General features: G+C 42.6%; 1 protein-coding gene across 1 annotated transcript in view; it reads left to right on the forward strand.

Moving 5' to 3' along the window:
* Nucleotides 1-7,819: 7,819 nt before the first annotated feature.
* Nucleotides 7,820-17,226, forward strand: part of CEP83 (centrosomal protein 83) — a 164,879-nt gene continuing 155,472 nt past the window's right edge. The window contains exon 1 of the mRNA XM_059402350.1: nucleotides 7,820-7,839. The gene's annotated coding sequence lies outside the window, so the exon portion shown is untranslated. The remainder of the gene's footprint in view (nucleotides 7,840-17,226) is intronic.

The following is a 17,226-nucleotide window of genomic DNA, read 5'->3' on the forward strand; positions in this document are numbered from 1 at the left end:
TGTCCAGCCCAGAATTCCAGTTACTCTGCGCACTTGCCAGCACTTAGCATTAGTCACTGCCCTTCCTCCCTCCCCCTCCAACTCCCTATACCTCTCCCCTGCCCCCTCCGCTTTCCTCTCTCCCTTTCCCTCTCCCCCTCTTCCCATTTCCTTCATTGACACTGTACTAGGTGTGCCCGGCAGCAAACTTTGTAGAGGTATAATATACATATTATATGTACATATATGTATTACATAAAGTGCACACATCGTGTGTCAAACTTGATGAATGTTTGTGGAGTGAATCCCCCCTCTAACCACCACCCAGATCAGAAACCAGAGCATTACCAGTACCCCAGAAACACCCCTGTGCCCTCTCCCAGTGTTATGGACTGAATGTTTGTATTCCTCCCCCCAAATTCATATGTTGAAATCCCAATTCCCAAGGGGATGGTATTAGGAAGTGGGCCCCTTGGGAAGTGGTGGGGTCATGAGGGTAGAGCTCCATGAAGGGGATGAATGCTCCTATAAGAGATGCTACAGAGCTTGCCTCCTCTCCCTCTGCTCCATGCCAAAGGCAACCTTATTCAAACTTCTGTCACCATAGATTAGTTTTTGAACCCCCGAGAAATGAAATCAGACACTATGTACTCCTTTGTGTAGCTTCCCTTGTTCAATATTGCGTTTGAGAGATACATGCCTATGGTCCCGTGCAGTTGTACTGTTTATTTTCTTGCTCTAGAGTACTCCGCCATACGAACCTCCAAGTTTGGTTTATATATTCTACTGCTGATGGTCATTTGGGTTTTCCCCCCAGTTTTTATCTGTTACGAATAATGCTTCTGTGAACTTTCTTGTTGCTCTCTGAGAGGTACCCCAGACCCTCCTTGGGTTCAACAACGCACTGGCAGAGCTCAGAATTCGGAGAGAAAGCTGTTATATGCACAGTTATGGTCTACAACAATGAAAGAACAGAGACTAAAATCAGCAATGGGAAAAGGGTTAGAGGGCAAATCCAAGAGCGTTCCCGGTGGGGGCTCATAGTTGTCCTTTCCCAGCACTTACTTCTCTCAGCAATGACGGATAACAACAGGCATGGAATATAGCCAGCCAGGAGGCAATAGCCTTTGTGTCCAGGAATTTTTTTGGGGGGGGGGCGGATAAGTTATGTAGATATGGTGACTGCTGTGTGGCTGTCCTTAGACTATAGCTCTTCCAGATGTCAAGCTGATACCAGGTGGCCTAAGGCCCTAACCATAAGTCACACTGCTGGCATAAGCAAGCTGGTGTGGTCCAAAATCCCCAGGAGAGCACAGACACTCTTCTCAGGCAGGACATTAGGGGAGCTTAGAGGTTACCTTCCAGGAGCTGGCGAAGGACCCAATCTTTCTTTGGGCAAGGTCAATCCTTCACTGCACACTTTTTTCTATGTGTCTTTTGGTGAACACATCCAGCATTTCTGTTGGATGCACACCTAAGAATAGAGTGTGTGTCATAGCTTAAGCATATGTTCCACTTTAGTAGTTCTTATCACCACTTTCCCAAAGTGGCTGCATCCATCTACGTTCTCGGCAGCGAGTGTGAGGGCTTCAGGTGGGCCGTGTCTTCTCTAACACTAGCTATTACCGGATCTTCATTTGATTTTTTTTTTTAGCCATTCTGGTGGGTGGGTGGTAAGTTCTCACCATGCTTTTGATTCACATGTCTCTGCAGAGTCATGATGATGAACATGTTTCTGTGTGTTTATTAGTCATTTGAATATCCTTGGCACTTATCAATTTCCTGTATTATAATTTGTTTCTTTTTTTTATTTTTCATTTTTATTAACATGTAATGTATCCTTTGTTTCGGGGTACAGGTGTGTAAACCACCAGTCTTACACAATTCACAGCACTCACTACAGCACATACCCTCCCCAATGTCCATCATCCAGCCACTCTATTGTAATTTCTTTTTTAAAATGTTTTATTTTTTTTAAGTAATCTCTATACCCAACATGGAGCTCGAACCCACACCCTGAGATCAAGAGTCACATGCTCCACCGACAGGCACCTCTCCTATATTGCAATTTAATTAGAGTCATTTTGTCCCTGGCATGTGCCAGACCCCCTATGAGGCAATGAAGAATGTGACAGTGAACAAAATGTAGCTCGGGCCTCTCACCCACATGCATGCGCGCGCGCACACACACACACACACACAGACATGCACACAGAAGCAGCTCCTTATGTATTGGTATAGAAAGACCCTAGAGGGACTCCTGGGGGGCTCAGTCGATTAGGTGACCAACTCTTGGATTTGGCTTGGGTCATGATCTTGAGGTCATGAGCTTGGGGTCATGGGATCATCCCCATGTCAGGCTCTGTGCTCAGCAGGGGGCCTGCTTCTCTTCCTCTTCCTCTCCCTCTGCCCTTTCCTCCACTGTCTCTCTCTCTCTCAAAATAAATAAATAAAATCTTAAAAAAAAAAAAAAAAAGAAAGCTCCCTGAGACATTCTAAGTGAAAAAAGGTACAGCAAAATGTGTATGGCATGCTAGCATTTGTGTGAAATGTTTATAGGAGAAATGAATACACACGTAGTCTTGAATATGCATAAACAGTTTCTAGGAGAGAAACAGAAACTATAATAGCTTCTTGTAGAAGAAGAAAACTAAATGCATGGGAAGTGGTGGGAGGAGGGGAGAGAGACTTTTCCAGTATGTAGTTTTATACTCTGATCTGTAAGCACTGTCAATTTTCTTTACCTTTTAAAAATCATTGTATAGAAATATTTAAGGAAAAAAAAAAACAAATATTGCTTGTGTTCGGGTGTATAGTACAGTTGGAAATGGTTTGTGGTCCAGTTGGGAGGGATTGTGATGGAGTTATGCACGCTAGTGTGCTGAGTCCTGCCGAGGGGAGAATTCAGGATTCCTTTGGGAAAATAGATACGGGCCACCTAATTCGGGATTTTTTGGAGGCAAAAAGTTCCCAAAGGAATACACGTCTAAGGTGGGACTGAGGGGCCAGTGGGACTGAGTCTGGGACAGGAAGTGGGAAGAGGAAAGGGTGCTGTTGATGGAGAACCCACACAGGTCTGAAGCTGGGGTGCAGGTCTGTGGGCTCCAGGCCGGGAGCGTCCCAGGTCAGGTCAGCCTTTGAGCGGGGAGGAATGCAGGCGGGGGAGGGGTAACAGTCAACTCAGGCCACGTCTTCACAGTTCTGTAGACTCTGGAGGCCGGAGGCTTAGGGAGCCACTGTAGGGTATTTAAGCAGGAGAATGACAATGACAGAACTGTGGTTGCAGAGAGCACAGATGGTAGGACAACGGGTAGGAGAGGCTGTCGGGAGTGTGGCATCGCAGGGGAGTGGGTGGGCTTTGCTGGCAAACCCACTTCCCCTGCTTCTGTAGGTGGAAAAAAATAGCAACTTCCTCAGAATTATTAGGGAAGTAGAATGGGAAAGTACTTACAGGGCCATTACCGCAGTGCCTAATACACAGAGTGAACTTACAATGAATATTAGCTATTACTGTGATACTATCCTGAGTCTGACCCCTTGTCACCATCCTGACCCTCCATTTTTAATCCCAGCTGGCATCTTCTTTCACCTGGAGCATTAGCGTGGCAGTCGGCCAGCTCTGCTGGATGCTTTGCGTGGCCCCGTCGGTCTGTTCTTTACAGAAGCCAGACTGATTTCTTTCAACGCGTGATTCAATCACAGCCAAAGCCTTATTTTCTGGTAGGTGAAGAACTACAAAACGACTGACAACGCAGCAGAAAAGTAGGCAAGTCACAGAAAAGAAATCCTATTGGCTTTAAACTAGATGAACAATTGTTCAACCTCACTCATAATAAGAAAAAGGCAAATTAGGGGCACCTGGGTGGCTCAGTCTGTTAAGAGTCTGCCTTCGGCTCAGATCATGATCCTGAGATCCTGGGACTGAGAGCCACATAGAGCCCCACATCAGGCTCCCTGTTCAGTGGGGTGTGCCTCCCCCTCTGCTCATGCTCACTTCCTCTCCCTCTGTCTCTCTCTCAAATGAATAAGTAAAATCTTTGAAAAAAAAAAAAGAAAAATTAAAACCATCTTTTTGGGGCACCTGGGTGGCTCCGTGGGTTAAGCCTCTGCCTTCAGCTTGGGTCATGATCTCAGAGTCCTGGGATCGAGCCCCACATGGGGCTCTCTGCTCATTGGGGAGCCTGCTTTCCTCTTTCTCTGCCTGCCCCTCTGCACACTTGTGATCTCTCTCTCTCTGTCAAATAAATAAATAAAATATTTTTTAAAAAACACCATCTTTTCACCTATCAGATTGGCAAAGACCAATAGCTTAATAATAACCCTATTTGTTAATTGCAAGTAACATATTTTACCAGTGGGATGATAACTTGTTACAATTTGGTAATTGTAATTAATACCAAAATACCAAAGGGCAACCCTTACGTAGGATAGCACAGATCCTCCGCCACCTCTTTGACCTAATTTCTTATTGCTCTTTCCCCTGGAGCACTAAACTCGAGCTACTCTGACAAACTTACTATCGCCGAACTTGCCAAACATTCTGCCTCAAAGCTCTTCACATGCTTCCCTCTGCCTGGAATGTTATTCCCTCCCCCTGAAACTCTGTTCCCTCAGAGAGCCAAATGGTTTAATCTCTCTCTTTGTGCAGCTCTCTGTTCAGATGTTCTCTCTTCAAAGAGGCCTCCTCATCACTGTTGATTTCACTGTAACACTCTCGCAGCTAGCTTTTGCCATGTAACAAAACATAACCCAAACCTACTGGCTGCAAACAACAAATATTTATTATTTTTTTAAACATCCTGTGGCATGGCTGACAGTTTTTCTGGCTTGGGCTGGCTTGGCTGTGCCTGGATCATCTAGGGACCATATTCACGTGTGTAAGACCTTAGGACAGCTGAAATGGCTGGGACAGTTGGGACTAGTTGACATGGTGGCAGAAGTATTCTCAGAAGCAAGAGAAAGCAAGTCCAATATACAAGTATTTTTTAAGCTCTTGCTTGTGCCATGTTTGGTGATGTCACATTGGCTAAAACATGTCCAGGAGTTAAGCCAGAATCATTGTGGGAGGGGGAATACCTAAGGCATGATTGGGGATCATTACTGCAATACTGGGCCAGTGCTTGTTCATAGCACTGATCACTGTTAGACATTATATTATGTGCTTGTTTGTATATTTATTGTATCCTTCTATGACAATGAAGTCTTCATGAAGGAAGGGGCTTTGTTTTGTTTACTGTTTACCTCTCTAACACCTGAAAAAGTGGTTGGTATATCCTGGGCACTCAGTACATACTTACTGATTAACTGAATTAATGAATAGAGTTAGGAGGCTTTTGCAATCAAAGAAAAGGGCTGGAGAGGTATTACGTGGAAATATAAACAAAATGTTGTGATTGCTTGTTTGTGGGAAGTAAGAGAGAGAAATCAAAGATATGCCACGCTTCTGACATGGCCAGTATATTTATTAATAAACGCCCTTAAATGCCAATGACACAACTCCATCTTGAAAAGTCCAAGCAAAAGGGAAACCCATTGGGAAGATACTGAGGCAGATCAAATCACTGAAGGTCTTATAACCATATGGCAAAGGGGAGGGGATGAAATTGTGTCTTGGGAAAACTGGATGTGGCTTCAAACATAACCATGCCCCTCTAATTCTCTTCACTGTATGTGTTTTTGGGTATTTTCTCTCACTGCCAATTGGTTCCCTCTTGATTGCCACTGGCAGTTCCTATGTTTCACAATGTAGGGACAAGGGCTTTTTCCTACTTTCAGTTATAAAGAATTCTATGGTAGAATTCTTACTCTCCTATTCCTCCACCAGTCAGCTGTGGCCAGTGGGCTGGGGTATCATGACAGGCCCAACATAAGTCAGTCACCCACTGCAGATTAACAAGGGCAGGGGGTTGGGACCATGAAGAATTTGGTAATATAACTGTAACCATATGGTTGGTGTAAGAGGGAGAATTTCACTGAAGAAGGGGCTGCCATGTACAGGCTCAGGAAGCTCAGGAGATTTTGGATAATATATGTGCACACTGAAAGACTATCTGATGCTGGGCTCTGAGGCAAATTCTGTGCCTAATTCATTCCTCACAGAATCTCTCTCTCTCACATACACACACATGCACACTCTTCATTAAAAAAGAAAACTTAGGGGCGCCTGGGTGGCTCAGTGGGTTAATCCTCTTCCTTTGGCTCAGACCAAGATCTCAGGGTCCTGGGATCGAGTCCTACATCGGGCTCTCTCCTCAGCAGGGAGCCTGCTTCCCCCTCTCTCTCTGCCTGCCTCTCTGCCTACTTGTGATCTCTCTCTCTCTGTCAAATAAATAAAAATTTACTTAAGTAATATTAACAGTAATAGCAGTAAGTAAATTTACCAAAGTAAAATTAAGAAAATTAATAGTGATAGTAATAAGTAAATTAAAAAAAAAAAAAGAAATCTTATTGTCTTAGTTCTTGTTTCCTTTTTTAAAAAAGTAATCTCTACACCCAACATGGAATTCAGACTCAACCCCAAGATCAAGAGTTGCTTGTTCCACCAGCTGAACCAGCCAGGCACCTCACTTGTTCCCTAGGATACCACTTAAACATTCTTCTGTAGGGTTTGAATGGCAATAGTATTCTAAAGTGTGGCTATACCAGAATTCATTCTACTCATTTTCTCTTGTTTGACAGGCGGTCTCTAAGTTTTGTTTGTTTTGCTGTTATAATATGCAATATTATGTGCAATGTTTGTGGCTTCCCAAGGCCACTGTCACTTCTGATAGCAACTGTAAATTTGGGAGCCCACAAAACTACTCTCAGTTTCAAGAATTTGCTGGAAGGACTGACAGAGCTCACTGAAAGTTGTAGTACTCATGGTTACAGTTTATTACCATGGAAGGATGCAGATTAAAAACAACCATGGGAGGAGGTGCGTGCGCCAGAGTCCAAGAGTGTTCCAAGTGGGAAGCTTCCAGCTGTCCTTCCTGGTGGAGTCGTGGGCAGCCCTAACTCCTCCCAGAAACAATGCACATGATAATATACATGGAGTGCTGCCAACCGGAGCAGCTCTCCTGAGTCTTCGTGTCCAGAGTTTTTACTGGGGCTTGGTCACAGAGATATGGTTTACTGCCTGCTTGGCTGACCTTAGCCTCCAGCACCTGCAGACTGAGCTGATTGCACGTGGCTCCAGGCCCCCTACCATCAAGGCATAGATGATCTGGTGTCGCCCAAAGCCCCAGGTGAACAAAGACGCTCTTAACAGACAGGGCATCCCGGGAGCTTAGAGGTTACTGCCCAGAAGCCGGGATCAAAGGCCAGACCTCTCTTTGGTTATGGTTAATTCTTTGCAGCACAATATGTAATATATTAAAAAGTATACATATAACACACACACATATATATATAAACATCCTAATATTTGTATCTTTAAAAAAAAAAAGCTTTGTCTTTATAATAAAAGAACACATGCCCTTTATAAGAACAACCAACATAGTAAAGTGAAACAATGAGCAAAGTCTATCCAAACTCAGTCACTAGGTAATCATAGTGATCAATACATTAGTGTATGTCCTTGCAGACATTTTATATGCTGTTCATATGCACAAAAGGTATAGTTTCATGTGAACAAAATCATTCTATTTATGTTGACTAATGGCTGTTTTCTGGATTTTTAAGTTCTATCGTTTTTTTTTTTTTTTCAAGATTTTTACTTATTTATTTGACAGAGAGAGAGAGCACAAGCGGGGGAACATCAGGGAGAGGGAGAAGCAGACCCCCTGCTGAGCAAGGAGTGGATGCGGGACTCCATCCCAGGACTTTTGGGATCCCATGATCAGAACCGAAGACAGACACTTAATGGACTGAGCCACCCAGGTACCCTAACTTGTTTTTATAAACCATTGACTAGATACAAAAAAATTTTATAAAGTAAAAAGAAGCACTTTTATCACCAAACACCCTTAACTTAACACCAAGGGAAAAAAATTAAACATTTTTGTTACCTTTAGAGCCCCCTGCCTGCCTCCTCCTCCCTCCCCTTCCTCAGGGGGAACCTCTATCCTGAGTTTATGTGTCTCATTACCTTGTTTTCAGTTTCACCACATATATGTTCCTATAAATAACATATGAATGAGTTTTGCACGTTTCTGAACTTTATACAAGTGGAATTGTGCCGTATACATTATTGCTGCTGCTTGTTCCTGAGGTCACCTGTGTCGTTGCCAGTGGATGTAATTCACTCTGTGGCATTGTTGATTGACAGCTGGGACTGTTTCCGTTTTCTTGGTCTTACAGTGGGGATATGAGCACGTGTGCAAAGGTTTCTCTTGACTGTGTGCCCAGGCGTGAAACTGCTGAGTCATAAGAGAGGCACGACTTCAGCCTTATCAGATCATGTTTGGAAATGGTCATGCTAGCTTATCTTCCCGCCAACGGTGTAAGAGGGGTTTCTTGTCTTTGCATCCCGAGTGACGCTTGATATTGTATGTTTGTAACTTGATGAACTACCATGCTGTTCAGAGAAAAACTGGAAACTTATGATAATTATTTCTAAATTGCTCCTCAACAAAGTCTTACCAGTTTATACTCCCATTAATTATATGAAAACCTGTTTCCTTATACCATAGCCAATGCTGAAATTGTAATTTTTTAAAATTTGCCAAATGGCGAGGTGAGAAAGTTACTTAATTTGAGTTTGTGATGAAGGCGCGGGAGGCTGGCTGAGGACAAAGCAAAAGCTGGCACCTTGCACCCCCTCTCCACCCGCTCCCCTCAGTAGTATGTGTGACATTCCCAGGCACCTTTGGCTGCCCTAAAAGAAAAACAAATAGTTAACTTGCAGAGATCGCAGTCCTGCAAGACAGGAGTCTCCCTTGGTTTACCAATGTCCTAGAGATTTACAACAAAGAAGCTATCTAATAATAGCACAAATAACTCAGTTCCTCAAGCCCTAAATAAAGTTAAATTTCTTCTAAACCCAAATCTCACTAACAAGGACACTTGATAGGAGAAATGTGAAACTTTATCTCTAGATCTCCAAGATAGTGTCGAGATTCATTCCCAAGCATATGGCCCACGGACAGACATCTAAAGGGTCTCAGAAGAAGATTTTTACTACTAGTAATAAATAAGCTTTCTCCCAACAATAGCTAGCCCCTCAAGGTCCTGGAGACTTTGCTTCCAAAATTCCTTAGAGACTAACATCACCCTCTTTGTCCTCACCTACCCAACTCCTGTGTATATAATCAGCCACTCCTCAGGATAACGGCGCAGCATCTCCATCTGCCCATGGGTCCTGTCCCCGTGCTCTAATAAACCACCTTTTTGCACCAAAGACGTCTTAAGAATTCTTTCTTAGCCGTCGGCTCCAAACCTCACTCCATTGAACCTCACCTAGGTTCAAGAACTTCATCATTTGCATTCTTTGTTTACTAGAGAAATTATACAGTTTTAATGTCTTTGATGTCCTTATTTCTTGTGATACATCTATTCATATACAAATGTGTTTATAGATCCAAGGTCAGGGACATGAGAATTGAACCCCCTGAGTAATGAGAAATTTTCAGGCAGAGAGTTAAGAGTCATGGTTTTGTGCAGCAGAAAAAGACGCAACATTAACTCTGGAGACTTCATTATTTCAGTTTTCCTATGGCTCTTTCACCCTAATTGAAAGGAAACTAGAGATATTAGATTTTGACAAACTAGCAAATTAAATTTTGTTTTCACTGTATGAAACTTATAAATCATATAGTACAGAATTAGAAAGATATTTAAAAATAGCATTTACATAATTGGATTTGATATGAGTACATCTACAAATAATCTAGACTTATCCATTTTCTCCAGTGATCCCAAAATAATCTCCACATTATTTTTATGTCTTAGAATGAAAAGACTGAAAAAAAGAAGATAAATGATCTTTGCAAGGTCACAGCAGGTCAATATCAAGGTCAAGGGTAAAGTTAATTTTCAGTCTATCACTATGGTCCAAACTCTTCCAAAGCCTTGCTTTTTTTTTTTTTTTTTTTACTTATTAGGAATTTAAGCGCTTTGAAAATGAATGATGTCAGCCAAAGAATTGTTAGTTAAAATAGAAAACAAAAACATTAGCATTGAGAGTTTCTAAAGTGTGGAAAGCTAAGTGTTTTAATGCTAAAATCCTTGACATTTAAGATGCTCAGGAGCCAAGCTTCCTGAAAGCCAACTAACATGCAAATTATAACAAATTATTTCTCTCAGGTCTTGGCATGCTTCTTTTTGGTGCTAGAAGTAGAGTGAGGTATTTGAGATTCAAGCTCTTTGGAAACTTGTGTAAATTGGAGCTGTATTCTCTGTGGAAGAACCTCTTTTTTCCTATTCCCTCCTCTAAGGAACTGGAATTTACAATCAATTCTGGGTCAGTATGGAGTGCTCAGCTGTGAGCAAAGTCCATGATGAGGTCTGGAACGTGCTAACGCAAAATATAGTGCCTTGGCTCATTGACTATTTTAAGCTGCAGAAATGTGAGAAACAGCCTGTGCAGGAAGGACTTTCTAACCTTCTCCAGAAGCAGGTCATAAAACCCTTATGTGGAAGGTGCCTTCCCTATTATATCATAAGGAAAGGATCATCCCTGTCTCTGAAGACAGAGGGACACAGAGGAATGGGAGGGAACCACTCTTGCTCTCTTGTCATCCCTTTCCTCACTGACCACAGTTCATCAAACCTGAGGTGAGAACACTCAGGTTTAATCGTTTTGTTGGCTCTTCATTTTCTTTTGAAGGCTCTTGTGTCATGTAAACCGTATTTCATGTACATTGATATGCTTTTCTTTTGTTAATCTGTCTTGTTCCACTCCCCCCCACCAAAGAATTTAGAAGGGTACAGGAGAAAAAAAAAACATTTTTCTTCCCCTCCATCTAAGTTTCCTCAGGCTACCCTCCCAGTGCTTCCGGTGTGAGTAGCCTGTGCTGCGGCCTTCTGTCCTCCTTCCTTGTAAGTTCCTTAGACATCATCTTAGTGCCAATAATTAATGAGTGACAATGAGATGCAATGTCGATTCTATCCCAAGAGCTAACGTTTTGGAATCATGTTTGCTCTAAAACAACTTTCTGAACATCTTGAGGACTTGGTGGGCAAGGATGTGACCGGGAGTATGTTTTCCTACTTTCCAGGATTTAACCGTCACTCCTGAGGGAGTCAACACCATGCTGTAGTGGTCTCTATCTTTTGTCCTCTCCCCAAAGCTAAAGGAGTTTGCAGGAGAAGGTAGGTTTGTGGTTACTGGGGGACCCTTCCAGTTCTATTCAATCCTGGCCCATCTCTTCTGCCCTCATCTCAAACTTAAGGTCTTGGGAAATTCAGGCATCAGTCTAGAGTCAGAACGAAATCACCTAACTTGGAATCATCTCGAAAAGCTAAAAATAAGGAGGTAGTTAAAAGAAGTTTGGTGCAAAATAATTCTGGGTTGGGAACCTGGCACTAAATTTCTTTCCTCCCTCCCTTCCTTCTTTATCTTTCCTTCCTTCTCAATTCGTGAGTGTTGATTAAGCACCTCCTATAGGCTCCGAAGCTTTGAGAATGTAGAGATGAGAAAGAAAGGTATGATTCCTGACCCTATGAAGCTTCTAGTCGCTGCGGGCGGGAGAAGAGAGTAGATTACGGAGGCCATAAGTGCTTTTAATAAAAATGATATGATCAACTGAGAGATCCAACAGGAGGCCACTTTAGATAAGGCAGTCTCTAGGAAAAATGATATTTGAGCTGAAACCCAAAGGATGAAAAAGAGCGAGCTAAGAAGATGAGCGGAGAGAAGTTTGAGATAGTTCGTACTGTTTATGCAGCAAAGTCCCCAAGGCCAAAAGGAGCTTGATGTGTTTGAAGTGTTGAAGACAAGACAGCAAGTCTCAAATGGAGTCCATTATGGTGGGCCCTATGTCACCAAACCAAGACTTAGCTGAATTAACATTTTTGGCTGCTCCCAGAAATGGAATCTTAACCTAGTCAGTTAGGAATTAGCTGATCAGCACTAGTGAGGTCATCAGCCCAACGGACCCCTGACATCCAGCCCCTAAAGGAAAATGACCTCGCTGCAACCAGCCCACTTTTTGCTCATGTACTTCCTTGTCCTGTTCCCTTCTGCTTCTAAAAGTCTTTCATTTGGTTCAGCTCCTTGGAGCTCCTTTCTGTCTGCGAGATGGGATGCTGCCTGATTCATGAATCACTGAATAAAACCAAAGAGTTCTTTCAAATGGACTCTGTTGAATTTTGTGTTGAACAGAGGGGAAGGAAAGAATATTGTGAATATTCCAGCAGAATAATGGAGAAGCTGGGCAGGAAGGAGGAGCTAGCCCACGTCGGGCCTTCTAGGCTGCTGCCACGAGTCCAGATTGTATGTAAGCAATAGGGAAGGCATTGCTAGCTTGGAAGCTAGGAAAGTCCAGTGTATGGTTTCTGAAAGCTCATTCTGGTTGTTCTCTGGAGAGTAGAAGCAGGGGCCTTGGTTGGGAAGTCACTGACTAGGAGTCGAGGGATAAGACAGTGGTCTTCATTACAGTGGTGGTAAAGGAGATGAAAAGAAGTAGATTTAAGATAGATCTTGGATATAAATGTGACTGATTTGTTTCTACATTAGCAGCTGGGGCGGGAGTGGAGCGGAGGAGAAATCAAGGAGCACTCAGGGATTTGGGTTCCTGTATCCATTTGGATAATGCTGCCATTTACTGAACAGGAAAGACTGAAGGACAGGAGTTGTACAAGATTTATTACCTTTGAAATATTTATCAGATATCCAAGTGTCAAAGAAGCAGTTGTAATGCATGGGAGATGTCTGGGGTGGGATATATACATTTGGGAATTAGCAACACACAGAAAGCATGTAAAGTTGCCGGACTGGAAGAGATCATCTGGGGAGAGAGTGCCCAGGCCTTAATCCTGGGTGTGCCGGCATTTACAGGTCAGGCAGAAACAAAGGAGCCGACAAAGCATTTGCTCGGTAAAGTGGGAGGAAATCCAGAAAACTAGAGAAGTGTTTTAGCAAGTGGTCAACCGTGTTGAAGGCTTCAGTTTGAGTACTTCTTGCGTAGCTTACTGTAAATGGCTTCATCTCTCTCTCTCTCTACACTCAATTTCGTCGTCAGTAAAATGTGGACAAAAATAGTATCACACTTGTAGTATTGTTGGGAGTATTTAAAAAAAAAAACACCCAAATGTATGTAATGTTCTATGTGTCTCGCGTCTAGTAAATGATAAATGGTAATTGTTATTAGTCTACAGCTGTTGAGTTCTGAGATCTAGAAGGGGAAGTCTGTGTCAGGGAGAAGGGTACATGTATTTAGTGGGCAAGTTCTGAATAAGGGATACCCAGTTTCTTCATATCCTGCAGATCATTCTTTCATGTTCCTTTTAGTCTTTGTGTCTTTTTAGCTCTTCTGGAGTCGGGCTTAAGATATGAGAATTCCTTCTTCTCCGGGTAGTCAAAAGTTGCTATGACAACTGCCTGGAAATGAAAGTCCTGCACTTTATTTACTTATCTGAGGGTGTTGGGCTGCAGAAAGAGGGAAATGTGATTGCCACAAACATTGCCTCACAACCTGTAGAAAGAGGACACGCAAGGACCGTGCTCTCCTGTTACCGTCCGTGTCCTTTATTATTTATGTGAGATTTCCTGTCTTGCTCTTTTTCCACAAAGTATTTGAAGTCGTTGATGATATTGAGTTACATATAAGTTGAGGCAGTTTAAGAAAGATACATCAAGAAGATTAAGGGCTATTTGGAGGAGAAGTAATCTGTAACAAACCTACCAAAAAACCCCAAATCTAACTTCAGGTATTCTGGAAGTAAAAAATGGAAAACATGACGGTTTAAGGAACTGTCAGTTAAAAATCTGCTTCAAGGTCACAGGCAGGTTCACCGGGAGAGAGAAACTTTTCAATGGATACATGTTGCTACTTCCTGCCCTAATAATGGCTGACACTTGCATTCTACATGACAGTTGATAAAAAGCACTTTCATGCTTTTAGGGAAGCTGGGGTTGTAATGGTCTTTTTTTTTTTTTTTTCCCCAAAACCATACAACGGGTTAACACAGATAAAGAGAACTTGAATCATTAATTTTTTTTTTAAAGATTTTATTTATTTATTTGACAGAGAGAAACACAGTGAAAGAGGAAACACAAGCAGGGGAGTGGGAGAGAGAGAAGCAGGCTCCCTGCTGAGCAGAGAGCCTGATGTGAAGCTCGATCCTCGGACCCTGGGATCATGACCTGAGCCAAAGGCAGACTCTTAACAACTGAGCCACCCAGACACCCCGAATCATGAATTTTTACTTCCAAAGCCTTGCTCCTTTTAATAAGCAAGGAACCAGCTTCCTTAATAGCAATTTTAAAAATCATGAAATACAACATTTACAAAAGTATGTAAAAGTATTATACATACTGTAAGAAATAACTGCAAAACAAACATCCATGTAGCCACCATAAAACTGAGAAATAGAACACTTCTGGAATTCTAGAACATGCTCAACATGTTTGGTCCCGAGATCCCCTTAAGCTTTTACAAATTTTGAGACCCTCAATGACTATGATGCCCTGGGATCATGACCTGAGAGGTAGACAGATGCTTAACCCACTGAGCCACCCAGGCGCCCCCTTTTTAGACCTCATTAATAGTTTATTTACTTTTAGGTAAGCCCTATGACCAATGTGGGGCTCATACTCATGACTCCAAGATCTAGAGTCAGAAGCTCTACCAACTGAGCCAGCCTGACCCCCCTTTAATATTCAGTTTAAGAGGAGACAACTGGGATTCTAATCCCCGATTCTGCATTCTGTCTAGTGTGATGTGTTGTTTGGTTTGGGGGAGGGGGGTCTGGGGCAGGCTGCCCTAGAATGTGCCACTTTGGCCTGTGGATTATTTAGACCTAAGAACAGAGCTACTCATTTCCTCCTTAACTGCCTAAAAGAATCCAGATAGGGAACCTCTACCAGGAAGACAGCTCTTACCAAAAATAACTTTTTAGATCTGAAAGACTTGTCTGCATGGCCCGGCATGGCAGACATTTGTTTACCGAACATCTGCTCTTTTCACCTTCCTGTGAGTTATCTCCCTCCCCTTTTCAATCCCCTACTCCTTGGCTCAGAATGGTATATAAGCCTCAATTACCAGCCTGCTGGCGGGTCCCGTGTCTTCGTGTGGGCTCCTATAAGCACAAAATTAAATTCGTTTTTCTCCTGTTGTTTTTCTTCTGTCAATTTCTTGGGCCAAAGAATCTGGATGGGAGAAAGGGAAAGGTTTTCCACTCCTGTAGGTTAAGGTGTATGAAGAAAATCTGGCGTACAGCTATGTAGTTGAAAAAAGGGGATGGGGTATTTTAGTGGCCTTTTCAGCTATCTGTGGATATTCTTCGTGCTACACCAGAACTCCATAGGTAGTGGTTTTGTTTTGTTTTGTTTTTAAGGTTTTATTTGAGAGCGAATGAGCATGAGGGAGCGCACAGGGCTTGACCCTGGGCTCCATCCCAGGACCCCGGGATCATGACCTGAGCCAAAGGCAGATAGATGCTTAACTGACTGAGCCACCCAGGTGCCTCCATGGGTGGTAGTTTTTGAAGGTTAGTCGCAGTGTGGAATCTGAAACCTTACAGTACCCTGTTACCTTAAAATCAGTTGGTCTAACTCGTTCTTTGAATGGTTCTATCATCCATACATGATTTTGTAACATGATACACTATTCATCTGGAGAATACTGGCTGAGTTATATGGATCGCCAAGTGTTAACACATTTGATTATACAATATCTCCCAAATCACATTTATTAATATCACTACCAATTTACCACAGAAATCTCTAATATTGGTATGGAGTCAAGCTCATTATGGTAGATACAAGTTTTCCAAATTTCAGTTTTCCCTTGAAAACTCAGATTTCACCATTGGCATCTAATATTGTCACTTGTTTTCCTCAAAGTGACTGGCTCACTTTATTTTTGAGAGGCTGTCTCCCAAATACCCAAGTCTAAACAGCCACTGTGTCAGCATTCTTTCAAGTAAAAAATGGTGTTCTATAAAAAAAGTGACAAATTTAGCAGTTCTTTTTTTTTTTTTTTTTAAGATTTTATTTATTTTAGAGAGAGAATGCAGGCTGAAGGGCAGGGTTAAAAAAGGTAGACTCCCTGCTGAGCAGGGAGCCCAAAGTAGGACTTGATCCTGGGACTCCAAGATCATGGCGGGAGCCAAAAAGGTGGACATCAACCAACTGAGCTACCCAGGCGTCCCTACACTTGATTATGAAATCAGAATCACAGGGTGGGGCCCAGACTGTCAGTATTTTCCTTCCCTTTGGAGTCCAAAGTGCAGCCACTGCCTTCGGCCATCTTTCTCAAACCGTTCTCTTGTCTGGTGCTGGGCTGCAGTTCAGTGAAATGGAGATCTCGGACAACTTCGCCGAATGTTAATAACTAGTCTACTGCTGGTTGGAGAAAAGTCGATGTGTTTTCAGACTCATTTTCCCATCTTGAATACTCAGGAAATCCCAAACGGTGAACAAGAACATGTTCTAGGAGGATTCAGGAAGACTTCGGATTAGTTAAGCTTCTCTATTAGGGAAAGGGAACTCCTGGTGGGCCTGGGTCTCTGATTTGGTTCGCACCGATCCCCCTTTTCAGCCATGGGGGCTTGCTTTTCTCCATAGCCTTCATTTTCCCACAGACTGTCTTGTACTAGCAGTTTTCACCCCTCCAGGACTCAATATTTCCACTTTATCATAAATATTTGTAACACTTCTTCACCATCCTCAAATGCAACAAGTATATATAAAGCAACCTACCTCTAATCATTAATATATATGCATATAAAATGCCCTAACTGTAGTATAAGGGATAAATAAAATGAGGTTAATTTGTAATAAAAATTCATATTGCAGTATGTAAATTCATGGGGAAAATTGGCAGACATAATGAAGTTGTCAGGGGCTGGCATATGAATTTTATAAAAAAATTTTATTATGAAGAAGGTTAAGCACATGCTGAAGTAGGAAGAAGAGTATTGTGATATTATGAGATAGGGTTTCTGGCATAGAGCTCCTAAAACCCTTGGGATTTCTTAAGGGAGGAGGGCAGCGAAGGTGTCTTTTGTTAATATTAATGGGGTGACTTTGGCAATGCATCTAAGGATGGTGGTTGGTCACCAGAGGAACTATGTGATCAGAGAGTTGGAACTTACTTCATTCCCACCGCTCCCTCCTCCCCAACCTCAGGGGAGGGGAGAGGTGCTGGAGGTTGAATTGAT

Source organism: Mustela nigripes, chromosome 6, assembly GCF_022355385.1.
Source record: "Mustela nigripes isolate SB6536 chromosome 6, MUSNIG.SB6536, whole genome shotgun sequence".
NCBI classification, from domain to species: Eukaryota; Metazoa; Chordata; class Mammalia; order Carnivora; family Mustelidae; genus Mustela; species Mustela nigripes.